Source organism: Cimex lectularius, unplaced genomic scaffold (assembly GCF_000648675.2).
Source record: "Cimex lectularius strain Harlan isolate CLEC.00 unplaced genomic scaffold, Clec_2.1 scaffold200, whole genome shotgun sequence".
NCBI lineage: Eukaryota > Metazoa > Arthropoda > Insecta > Hemiptera > Cimicidae > Cimex > Cimex lectularius.
The window spans coordinates 1496920-1510113 of NW_019392893.1; positions in this window are offsets into that span (position 1 = coordinate 1496920).

Sequence of the window (13194 nt, forward strand, 5' to 3'; positions counted from 1 at the left end):
AGAGAGAGAGAGAGAGAGAGAGAGAGAGAGAGAGAGAGAGAGAGAGAGAGAGAGAATATGAGAGAGAGAGAGAGAGAGAGAGAGAATGAGAGAGAGAGATACACACACAGATATGCTGAGAGTGCCCTTGCTGTTGAGCTGGTGTGATTGGTTTGCTGCCCCTGTTTATATATGGAATTCCTCCACACTGATTGGCTGAAAAGTGGTTGGCAAGGTCATTCCTGAACCGGGGTGACACCTAGTGATAACGTTGTAACTGCAGGTGGTCGGTCATGACATCAGTGTTTAAAATGTGTGAGGAGGCATGTATTGGATTGTACAATGTCTGTATCAAAACATATACTCGCATGCTTTCTCCGCTTCAAGAAAAAAAAACATTGAATCTGGATGTTCTAACCCGTCTCCTAATCCTACCTAACTTAACCTAACTGACCCTAACCCAAACCCTACTAAGCCTAGCCTACCCGTCATAACCCTAAACATACTTAATTTATTCTAGCCTAACCCGTCCCTAATCATTTAAACATACATAATTTAACCTAATATAGTTTTTCCATAAACCTAAACGTCCCTAATTCATAAACGCGAAATGGTCACGCAAAAAAATTGTGTATACAGCCCAAAAACATATCAATGTTAGTCATCTTAATAAATAAATATCATGTAAGATCGCCCCACGTGTTCTGCGAGTGATGAACCTGTGATATGATACCCATATCTTGAAGCGCTTCTGCCATACCAAAATGATCGGTAAAGACCAAATCGCAAATTAATATATGTTGGTACTTCATTTTGGCAACTGTGAAGCCGGATTTTGAATAAGTCTCTGCAGCTCAAATACTATACAAAATAGAGTGAGGAACGTTAGGATGAGCCCATGTCATTCTTGGCCAAAGTAATTTATTCATTATGAAACAGTGGGGAACAAAACTCGTGATAAATATTGTGAACATGTATTTTGTGCTAAGCGTTTTATGTTTCTCAATGGGCTTTAGCTTATGCTGGCGAAATTTGTAATCTTTCAATCGACGTTAAACAAAACGCTACTGTAACAGATTTTGACGCACAGTCCTGTGGTAACTGTGGGCAACTGATAAACCTTCCAAAGTCTCCAATCCTTTCAATCTAAACTCCTCAGATCAATTATCAATGCATTATGTCTTTCGTGGTACCCTCCACTACGATCTTAAACTCTTAAACTGTCCCAGCTCACTCAAAAATTTACCAAGTTCCACAATAACCCCTCCCATCATACCATTAGTCTTTCCAAAGCCTTGTCCAACAGAATACATCCCTACAATCCAATAAGGCATATGGATGAAATGTCCCGGTGACCTCCTTTTTAAGGAGTTCATTAGTGAAGTGGGTTATATTTTATAAAGAAGTTGTTATATTATTAATAGATTGTATTTTATTTTATGATGAGGTTGTGATAAGTGTTAAATATGACAAAAAAGACCATGATTGTTTATAGATGCTATAAATAAATATTTTTATAGGACGCTTTTGAATAAATTTTTATTTATTACTCCTTTTAAAAGAATGAATAAGTTGTACTCTTGACAGTTAGATATTTTATTAATTTATGTGTAATTTCGTAGTTTATGAAATGATATGTTGAATATTGTTGGACTGTTTGAATGAAACATCCGCCGTTACATAAACAAGGACTTAAGTTAAGTGAAAATTGTTGTAGTTCAATATTTCCAATTAAGATTCAATTAAGAAATGTATGATCTTAACTTTGCCCGTAGAATTGGCCCGTTTTTCCTTCCGTTCTAATACGGCGAAGTTGGAAGAAAAGTAACAAACTAATAAATCGACTTGTAATTAGAACCGCAACGAGTTATTCGCAACTTCTTTTTATACCCGAGCCGCCCCGGCCACCCCTTGTAAAGATGAAGGGCCCTTCAAAGGTGGCCAAAGTTTAAAATTAAATATCCACTCGATATTTCACTTGAGCACCGCGATGAAAATGTGCCGTTAGGCGAAGTATATCCCTCAATTCATTTTATTACGTTTTAATTAACGTAAACGCTTATTAATCGGTTTGCCAGCTTTGGAGGTTGGGAAGCTCGGTGCCCGAGACTTGCTGGGAGAGCCCTTTTTCTTTGAAGACCTTTCGATAGATTATTAACGAGGTTGCTAATTAACTAATTAAATTTTAATAGTTATAAACAAATATGGCTATCTGTATAATCAGTGCTATACAAGTTGTTTTTACATGTCAGAGGTGTTCCGGTTTCTCGCCATCGTCAGTCTGCGCAAAACGGCGAGCAGCTTAACAATGACCGACTAAACAGATAAGATAGGCAGAAAATCTTAATTAACCCACCCAGACATAGAGATCCCGATCCACATTTCCGAGGTTGAACTGCAATTAAATATATAATTAAAAACTTATCAAACGAAGCTCTTCCTCTAGGATCGCTGGGTTAAGGTGAGAATTGGGTCTGAATTTTCAGACATCAATCCCATCAAGGCCGGCATTCTTTGACCAATCCTCTGCACGGTCTACACCGTTGACATACCTATACATCCTAACACCCACATCATGACTTGGTGGACGATACCGCAATCCTCTCCTCACATTCTGACTATATCCTTGCAGGAAAAGAAACCCAAGACCATCTAGACCTCATTACCGACTGGTGCACTCGGTGGCGCATCAAGCTAAATGAATAAAAGTGCCGGCACGACGTTCACACATAGGATAAGTACCGAGTAGGTACTACCTACTCGCAGTTCACATATGCAATAATGTCCTCCATCAAACCAAATCCGCTCCCTTAGGTTCTACTTGGACAACAGATATACACAACATATACATAAAACGAAATAGTCGGGAACTGAACCGAATATACGGACAACCCAGAATCATACTTCATCCACAATGACAACAAACTAACAACAAGACACTGATTAGAACGAATTTACGGAGTCGAACTACCCAAGCCGTCTAACATTAAAAGAATCTAAGCTTTTTGATCAAAACTCCTCCATCGCATCCTCAACGATCCCTTTTATGTCATAAACCAAACCATCTATAAAGACCTACACATCTCATTCGGAACGGACATGATCCGAACACTATTCCACAACTTCTACTCCAAGCTCTCTTTCCACACCAATCCTCTAACTCAAGCCCTCCTCTCTTCAACGTCCCATCCTAACAATCCTCCACTCCGTCTCCCTAAAAAGACAGTGGCTTCGTGACCTCCTGACAAAACCTTAAACCTCAACCAACAATTCTAAACACTGAGAGTTCCAGCAATGGCCGGGCCGGCTCCTCTCCCTCATCTCCGTGGTCTGACAGGAGGTCTTTACTAGGACCAACATACTTCCCGATACAGTGAAAATCTTCCATAATTAAAATGATGCCAAAACCTAACACCGCTTTGTAAATCGGCCCTAGACAAAATCCTTGAAAAGCTCCTCCTAAAATGATTTATATAAACAGCTAGCTCCCATTGTTAATATCCTACCTCACCACAAATTTGGTTTCCGCTCGTTTCACTTCAATATAAAAAAGACTCTGTGGACACTATATCCTCTATTGAGCAGAAACGGTTTTGTTCCGGAGTCTTTTTTGTTCCGAACAAGCGTTCATTCGAGTGTGGCATTCTGGTTTGTTATTGAAGCTCAAGCCTTCCTTTCACGTACTTTTCAATAATAAAGACATATTTGATATGCCGGTACTACCCGTTCAGGGACTTTTCTTCATATATTTCCATAAATGCGATGCCCTCCAGGGCAGTCTTCTAGGGCTATTCGTATTAACAATATACACAGCCAACATTCCTGGTCCCTCTAACATTATTATCTCTCTTTTGCTGACGTCATATCCATCCTGTCACCCAATTCTGATCCTTCCCTTGCTGGGTAGGTATGTCATAACATACAACTAAATTTAAATCTATCCGTCTCACAAGAATTAAGTAAACCAAACCCACCTACATCTTTGTTTCACCTTTTCTGTCAAAAATCCATTTGTCGATTGAAAAGAAGTCCGTGGTTACTTGACCATAGGTCTTACAATTTAACCTCGCCGACAAACTGATCGTTTAAAAAAACACCTTCATTTGAAATTGACATTGCTTTAAAATCTCGATACGAAAGCTTCAACAAAAATGTAAACCTTTATCCAATCCACTTCTCCAACAGCTTTCTTCTCCCCTATAGGAAATCCTACAAATCGATTTTCTTGCGAGAGACAGATTGACGGCAGGGTGACGACCCGTTAGACAGGTCGTTGCATATTTATTGGGTGAATCAAGGATATAAGCAGGGAGAGTCTACGGGGGAAAATGGCAAGAAGCCGAAACGCGTCTGACAGATCGAAACGATAGGAAACGAGCACACTTGAGGTTCTCTCCAGACATCATGAGAAAATTCGACAATATTTCATTGTTTAATTTGTCATTAAAACTTAAACGAAATACCCTGTTAAGAAGACGCAAATTTTTAATGCAATACAATATTCGACTGTTTCCCGGGACAGGCAAATCAAAGTGATTGGAATCGACCAAACCACAATTAAATATTACCTGAAAATTTGTTGTGAATTTATTTATGACGGTTTTAACATAGTTTTGTATTTTTTTATTGTTCCATACTCTTATTTAGTTAGTTGTAGCATTTATTAATTTTATGGTGTTGGCCTACGTCATCGAAAATGCTTCCAGACTGGGGATGACCAAGGTTCATCATCCCGCAGACATCAAAAAGACATCTGACAATAATATTTTGTAGTTTGGTTCTAGCCATTTCCGACCATTCTGAACTGTCTAGTCTCGTTGAGTTTTTGTGTTAAGGCCAATTCATCAAGACTAATCAGAAATGATCTGAAACGGCCAAATTAAAGGTTCATTAAGCATAATTTTTTATGAATGGTTCGTTTTCCAAATCATTCCAATATTTGTTTTTAAATGTTTAAATCAGACGCTGAATCAGGGATTCACTCGATCAAGCCACTACGTCGGGGAATTTCCTTTCTTTGAGTTACAAAACCATCAAAAGAGGGGAAGTTGGAACAAGAGAGAATTTCAACCATGAGACCAACGAGGAAGGGAACGCCACGCAACAAACGACAGTGCACCGAGGGCTCCATTTATCTGATCCTCTTTATCCCGACTTGATCTCTATCGGTCTGGTTCTATGCCGCCAGGGCCTGAATTGGAGCATGTCATGTCCGCCTTGAAATACGCCGATTCGAACGATCTCGATGATAGAGAAACTTGGAACAGTCGGATTCAAGGAAATAGCAGCACTGATTTTTTTTTAAATTGATAGTTCACAGCCAAATACAATGAAGGGTCGTGTTAAAACCATGGTCTAAAAATGCCAACTGTCATTAGTGATTTCGACATTTGGGGGAGCGACAAAATCATAACGAAATTAAGATTGGTTATGTAAAATTTCGGCTCCTATCTTTAATGCTGCATGAGTCATCATACTCAACTTTGAAACTGCACATCCATTTTGTATAACTCATCCGCACGAATGATACCGTGTTCAAAATCTAAATAAAACAAATAAAAGAATGTATTATAGCCTCTTACAAAATATTAAATCTTCTTTTATTGCGATTATTGTGAAGATCTCAATGATGCAGACATTTTTGTTGAAATCATCTAAATACGAATTGTCTCAGACAATTTGGGAGATAATTTAAGAGTTTTGACAAGACATCCCCGTTGGAAGTAGTCTAAATCGCATTGTTAAGCACTTAAAGCAGGGCGTTGTTTCTACAACTAAATAAATTAATGAGGACTTACAACCGGCTCTCGTAAAGAGGTCTCTGAAATTTATTGATAATGACGGAGCCATAATCTACAATTAAATACCCCTCAAGGCTGGTTCGATTCTTGGAAATTGTTCGAATTGTCAACCAATTGGATTTATAAACAAAAACAAAAAAGGAATACATTTAATTAATTTTCATTTCGCTAATTAAATATTTATTAATTTATATTTTGAAATACATTTCTCTTGCTTGAAACATACTCATGGATTTGGCTGGTTCATTTTTTTTAAAAAGAAATTAGAATACTCTCGTAAAACTTTAAAGTTCTCTTAAAATAACCTTTTTGAAAATAGTCGCAATTTCATACGTCCTTAACACTTTTATACAAAAGAACCTCCGTTTATTAATTTTGACAAATTGACTTCAAAAATTGAATACGAATTGAACTCATTTTTACACATTTTTAAGGTCCGCAACAATCAGCGATTACAACTATTAAAATTATTAATTCAATTGATCCTGCTTTCAAATAATAACAGACTTTGCTTCGGATATTATAGGATAAAGCTTAATTTCGCAGGTTATAAATTTATTTGTAAAAAATTTCGATTTATTTCACAATTCACAGCTTTATTTCCCCCAAATTATATCTTTACTTCACAGATTAGAGCTATATTTAAAAATCAAAATTTCTTCAACAAATGATAGTATTATTCTAGAAAATATAGTTTCATTCCAACTATAATTGTATTTTTAAAAGTGGTACATTCATTTAGCGTTTTACTTTGCAAATTTTGTCTTTATTGCATAATTTATCGCTTTATTTTGCAAATTATCACTTTATTTCAAGATAAAAAATCATTACGAAAATTATAGCTCTATTTTGAAAAAAATATAAATTCATCTCGCTAATTGTAATTTTATTTAGATATATATAACTTTATTTGACAAATTAAAGCTTTATTAAAAAAACACAAATTATAGCTTTATTACATAATTTATAACTTTATTTCACAACGTAAATCTTTAATTTGAAAAATAGCAGCTATATTTTCAAAAACTGTAGATTCATTTGGGAAATTATAATCTTATTTTTCAAAACAAGGTGTATTTTGAAAAAAATTGCGCATATTACAGCTTTATTTAAACATTTATACTTTTAGTTCACAATTGATACCTCTATTTCGCAAATTATAGATTTATTTAACAAATTCTACTTATATTTTGCAAATTATGGCTTTAATTCACAGTTGATTCCATTATTTCACGACTTAAGTTTTAGTTCGAAAAATTAAAGCTACATTTCAAAAGCACGGTATATTCATGTAGTAAATTATATTATTTTACTGAATTTAGCTGCATTTCAAAAAAGCTATAGAATATTTGAGCTAATTATAACTTTATTGTGCAAATTGTAACTTCATTTAAAAATTTATACTTTTACTTCACAATTTATATCTTTATTTCGCAAATTATAAATTTATTTAACAAATTGTAGTTATATTTTGCAAATTATGGCTTTTTTCACAATTGATTGCATTATTTCACAACTTAAGGTTTTAATTCGAAAAATTAAAGCTACATTTCAAAAGCAGGGTGTATTCATGTAGTAAATTATATTGTTTATCGAAATATAACTGCTTTTGAAAAAACTATAAAATAATTGAAAAATTATAGCTTTATTTTGCGAATCGTAACTTTATTTAATATTTTATGCCTTTAGTTCACAAATTATATGCTTTTTTTTCGCAAATTAGAGCTTTGTTTTAGAAGTTAGAGATTCATTTAGCAAATTATAGTTTTTATTTTCAAATTATGACTTTTGTTCAAATTTTTTTCCTTTATTTCACAACTTAAGGCTTTAGCTCGCAAATTATAGCTTTATTCAAATATATTTCTGAGGTACGCTGTGTACTTAGGAATTTCTAAATGCTTTAAATTTGGAGAAGGAAGTGGAATTAGAGCTGACTTATTCCCTACTTTAGTTCAATCGACTACTTACTCGAACTGTGAATCCTCCTGCATCATCCACTGTACCCGTTTTCAATTAAATCCATTCTATAAATGCCAACGGCCGTTTCTAAATTTATTTTATCTAAGGGGTGATTTATATGTTAATTTTATTAAGTAAACATTAGTTTGTTTGAAAAAACAAATTGGTTTTCGGCGAACGGTGTTTATGTTGCGATTGAAAATTTAATTATTTCGTTTCGGTTTTTTATTTATTTTCTCCAGTACTGGTTGGAAAGTGTAGATGTTTGGCGATGTTTCAATAGTCACGTCTAACTTGTTATTGTTTATTAAAATAGTATATTTTGCTAAATTAAAACCCCTTTGCTTACAAGTTAGAATTTTATTTTCCACTATGTCTTTACCGACATCAAGTAATATTTAAATGTATGTTTTAATAAAATTCAGATAATTAAAGTTAAGGAGTTGAGGAAGTTACAACAACGTAGGATAAAAAATGCCTTACTTTATTTATCTAAAAAACTCCCCCGCCATCTGCATAATTGCTTAAACAACGCCCTGCTGTCAAATATTTGTATTAGAATCATAATATAATATGAATTATCACAAATTTAGTCCACTTTACACTATTATTTTGACTGATCTTTATATTCTGCGAAATGTCGAGGTTTCAACATAATCCCGCAGTGAACTTTTCGTAACTTTATCGATTCGAACCAGGCCAGGATTAAATTAGAGAAACAAGTTTGCTGTTTGACTTGATTTATAATGTTAAATAATAGGGCTTTAAACCGTGTAGCTTAATCGTTTCTTCTTTCTTGATCTTTTGTTTAGGTTTGTCAGATGCATTTCGGCTTCTCTCCTTCTTCAGTGGCCGTTTTGAGAACTTCGATCTGACAGCAAACGATTAGTGCAGCCGGCAGATAATTCACCCTAGATCTAAATATTTGTTATTTTTTATATTACTTAGAATTAAAAACAATCGCTTTGTTAATTTTTTTAAAGGATTAACTCGGTTTTAATATTTGTGTAGTAATTTCTTATATGATTTTTTTATGTTGATATTTAAATGCAATTTCACATTTTTTCCTGTTATCGGTCGTTATTCAGAAGTCCAGGGGAGTTTGCAAAGGAGTGCGATTCTTCTAAACTTTCAAGAAAATGACACTTGACTTTGCCATTAACTTTCCTTTAACGAACTTGGTCTGTTTTATCAAACCTGCAGATGCTTTTACACCCTATTTCGCCTTGAAATTTCTCAAAAAGACGTGAACTTTCCAATAATCCAAGGTAAGAATTAGAACTAGGATTTCATGCGTACAACGCAGGCGGGTTTCTACCAAAGTCCTGTGTTTAATATTTTCATACTGATTTTTCCAGCCAACCAGTCAAATCGGTCACCCCTATTCTGATTCGGTTATCCTCAGCATCCAAGCAACTGTCCACATTTTCTTGGACCTTTGATGCAAAATATTGTGTATAATAAAACGATTAATGACAACATGAAGCTAGGTGACTTTACTTTTAAAAACAATCTCCAGACACACGTGATACATTGTACATATGTATCACAACATCAGAAAATGTATGGTAATGTATATGTGATAGTAAAAATTAAAAAAGGATATATACAAAAATATACTTCTTAAAAATTGTTTTGTCAAAAAAGTTTTGGGAAAAAAGAAGAATCCTGCACTAATAAATGCCTATTTGAAATCTGCGAGGAATATTGCGTCTGTGTATAGCAGCAATATTCATTCACCCCAATTTTAAAAAGGAATACGAGACATTTTGTGTCAGTAAGAAAATCGTATTTTTAACTGATTTCGCCGAGCATCCTCAGTAGCTGATCTTTCGCTAGGATATAAATAAAATTTGCCAGAGTCCTTACTTTGTTTTCACGGATGGTTCAAAAACTAAAGAAGGCGTGTGATGTGCCTGGCAAGATCCCCAATTAGGTATCCAAGAAATGTTCAAATTCCACACGACTTCAAAATTTTTACAGCCGAACTAACTGGAATAATGAAGGCTCTAGAATTCGGTATGGAAAATAGTATAGGTGTGGAATCGCTAGTTATACTATCTGATGCAATAATTTCTATAGAATATATTAAATTTTTTTATCTTCAATCAAAGCCAAATTACTTGGTGGTTGAAATAGCTTAAATTGCAAACAGATAAGGGTATTGTTACGTATTTTTCTTGGATTCGTGGTCCCTCCGGAATTCATGGTAATGTTGTAGTGGACAACCGTACTAAGCGAGCCATGCGGGATGGTATAGGTCTTCCAACCCCAGTCTCAAATTTTAATTGCCAAATGAAAATGCGCAAGGCTAAAGAATGACAGGCCTAATTTGACTTCGTAAATTATTTCTCTATAAACCCAAACCTGAGGAAAAAGCCGTGTTTACAATGACAGCCATGAATAGGCAGTACTCTCAGACAATCAACAGGGTTGGAAGTAACCATGTGGAGTATATCTTCACAGAATCAATGTACGTGATGATGATCTTTGCAATACATGTAGAATATCAGAGGATCTTGAGCAACTCATTATGAATTGCATCAAATATGTAAATGATAGAAAAACTCCAATGGACGCAGTTTACAATGTTAAGGGCTTGGAAAAACCAGTAAATTGCAAGTCTCTCTTGGGCTATGAGAGTTTAGAAGTTCATGATTCTGGTGTATCTTCGAGCAGGTAATACGCGGATTTAAGACATCATCGTAGGGCGGGTGAGGGCGGTGATCCTGCGGTGGTCGGTTCGGTGGGTGCCAGCGAGCTGTGGTAGGCGGATGGGTTCATGAGCATATTAGGCTCCGTAAGTCTGGAAGATGTGGACTTTTCCACGTATATTGATTGAATGGGTTTTATTCACATCTCCGGATGGACCTCTGTGAAAAAGAAAATATAAATCGTAAGCCTTCCTCTTCCCGGGGCTTGTCGGTTATGGCTGGGCTAAGCCTCCTGGAGTGCCTGTATATGCACCCGTCCTAAAACTGTCTTTGGCCATTGTTTGTAGAGCAAGGCCACAAAACAATAAAAAACGGGGTGAAGTATCATGGAAGATTTAAGGTTTAGGAATCAACTGTTGTCGTAGTAATAAAACAACCATAGTCGTTATTACACGGGAAAGAAAATGGGATCACATGAGACAAATAACACTGCGATAGAAATAAAAAAAGAGGTCAAATATCTGGGCGTTACACTAGATAAAACACTGACATTTAAGAAACATATCGGCTCCACCATTATGAAGGCGACACGAAATTTAATGGTGTGCAGAAGCGGGGAAAAACTGGGGATGTAGACCGGAAACCCTGCTTTGGATGTACACCATGACGGTACTATTCTTACAACGGAGCCGTAGCCTGGGCCGTTAAAGCAGAACAAGTAACAAAAAGAAAAGAACTCACAAACATACAGAGTCTTGCGTGCATCTGTATAACGAGAGCAATGAGAACATGAAAACACTTGGTATGGAAAAGAAATTGGGATTAATCCCCCTACACCACGTGACAACAGCACAGAAAACTATTATTAGAATTATTAAAGAGAAATCTACCACAAGAATAAATCTAAAATGGAGAGATAGCAACAAAATAATGAACGACCATCCGATACCCATGGCTCCAAGGAACGACATGAACAGGATGTTTGAATTTAATCAAAACTTACAAATAAACCTAGGTACCAAAAAAGAATGGGAACGAGACGAAACACCTTCCAAGAAGGCACCATCTTTTAGTATACTGATGTATCTAGTACACAAGAAGGTACAGGGGTAGGACTAATCGCTCTTGGAATCAAATACGGAAAACCCATGCAAAAATACACCAGTACCTTCCAAGCCGAGATCCACGCAATCTCGAGGTATACTCAATTCAACTTGATTATAGGGTACAAAACCAAGAACATAGCTATCATGTCAGATAGCTGAGCAGCCATCAAAGCACTAAGTTCAAATATCATTAGTTCAAAAATGGTGTTGAACCGCAAAACCAAATTAAACATATTAGGTACGCAGAAAAAAGTCAGCCTCTGCTGGGTCCCAGGACATATGGGAGTAGAAGGAAACGAGAAAGCGGACACCATTGCAAGGAAGGGGCTGCTATACCACTGGTAGTACACGGGATCTGCTGTGGCATAGGATCCCACACTATCAATGAGTACCTTAGACAGAAGGATAAAAAGAAATTGAGGGAACAATGGAATTCACTCATTGGATACAAACAATCCAAGAACCTCCTAACAAATTCCGGAAGGAAGGAAGTGATAGAATGTGTAAAAGGAAGCAGGAAAAAACTGCGAATCCTAATCAGAACATTGCAAACTAAATGGACATTTAAAGAAAATTGGTATAATCCAAGACAGCACGGCACATGCAGGTTCTGCAAAGAGGCAGGGGAGACACCAACGTACGTTTTAACAACCCGTGGTGCCACACTTGCCCGCAGGAGGAAGTTCTTTGGTACTTACAATGTGACCGTAGAAACCGGGCCTACTACTAATCACGTTCCTGAAATAGGAGTCACCGGTGTGCTTTAGGTACAGAACGGCGGATACAACAGTTCTTGAAGGGCGCAGTATATTACACCCCGACTAATACATCTTCATCTACATCTATATCATGGAAGATTAATAAATAACATTTCCTGCACGTACTAGCACATTAGATTCAAAATTCAAATATCTAATAACTAGTTGATGATAACAATCCCGACCTAACTGTATTATAACGTTTACGATTTTTTGAGAAATTTATAGGCAGAAGAAGGCGTAAAAGCATCTGCAGGTTTAACAGAACAGGCCAAGTTCGTTAAAGGAAAGGGAATGGCAAAGTCAAGTGTCATTTACTTGAAAGTTTAGAAGAATCGCAATCCTTTACAAACTCCCCTGGACCTGGAATAAATGACGACGACAAAGTAAAATTTATGAATGCGAATTCGTATTCGTTACAAAAATATTAAAATAGAATGAACCAATTTAGAAAAATGTATAAACAAAGTAATTCTTCTTCATTCTAATTATTATAACAAATAACAAATATTTGGATGGTGCGTGGATTATCAGGAAGCTATTAAAAATTATTGTAGTCAAATCGAAGTCGTATTATTTGAACTTTGCCAAAAGGTGAAACGCGTCTGACACACCAAAAAAGCAAAACCAGTTGGACAAGGATTATCTAGTATGACTAGATTAAAGGGTCAAAATCCAATATATTATTAACAGTTCTAAATGTTGTCGGGTCGGACAACAAACTTGATTCTAAAATTTAATCATGACTTAGTCTTAATCAATAAAGTTATATTCCCAAGTTCACTTTGGGATTATGCTGAAGCCTCGATATTTCACACAACATAAAGATGAGTGAATTAAATTCTTGAAACTAGACTGCACACATGATAATTCATATTTTTTCTTTTTTCGCGCGTTGTTGATACTTTCTTATGTATATGCCTAAGGAACAGTTCCT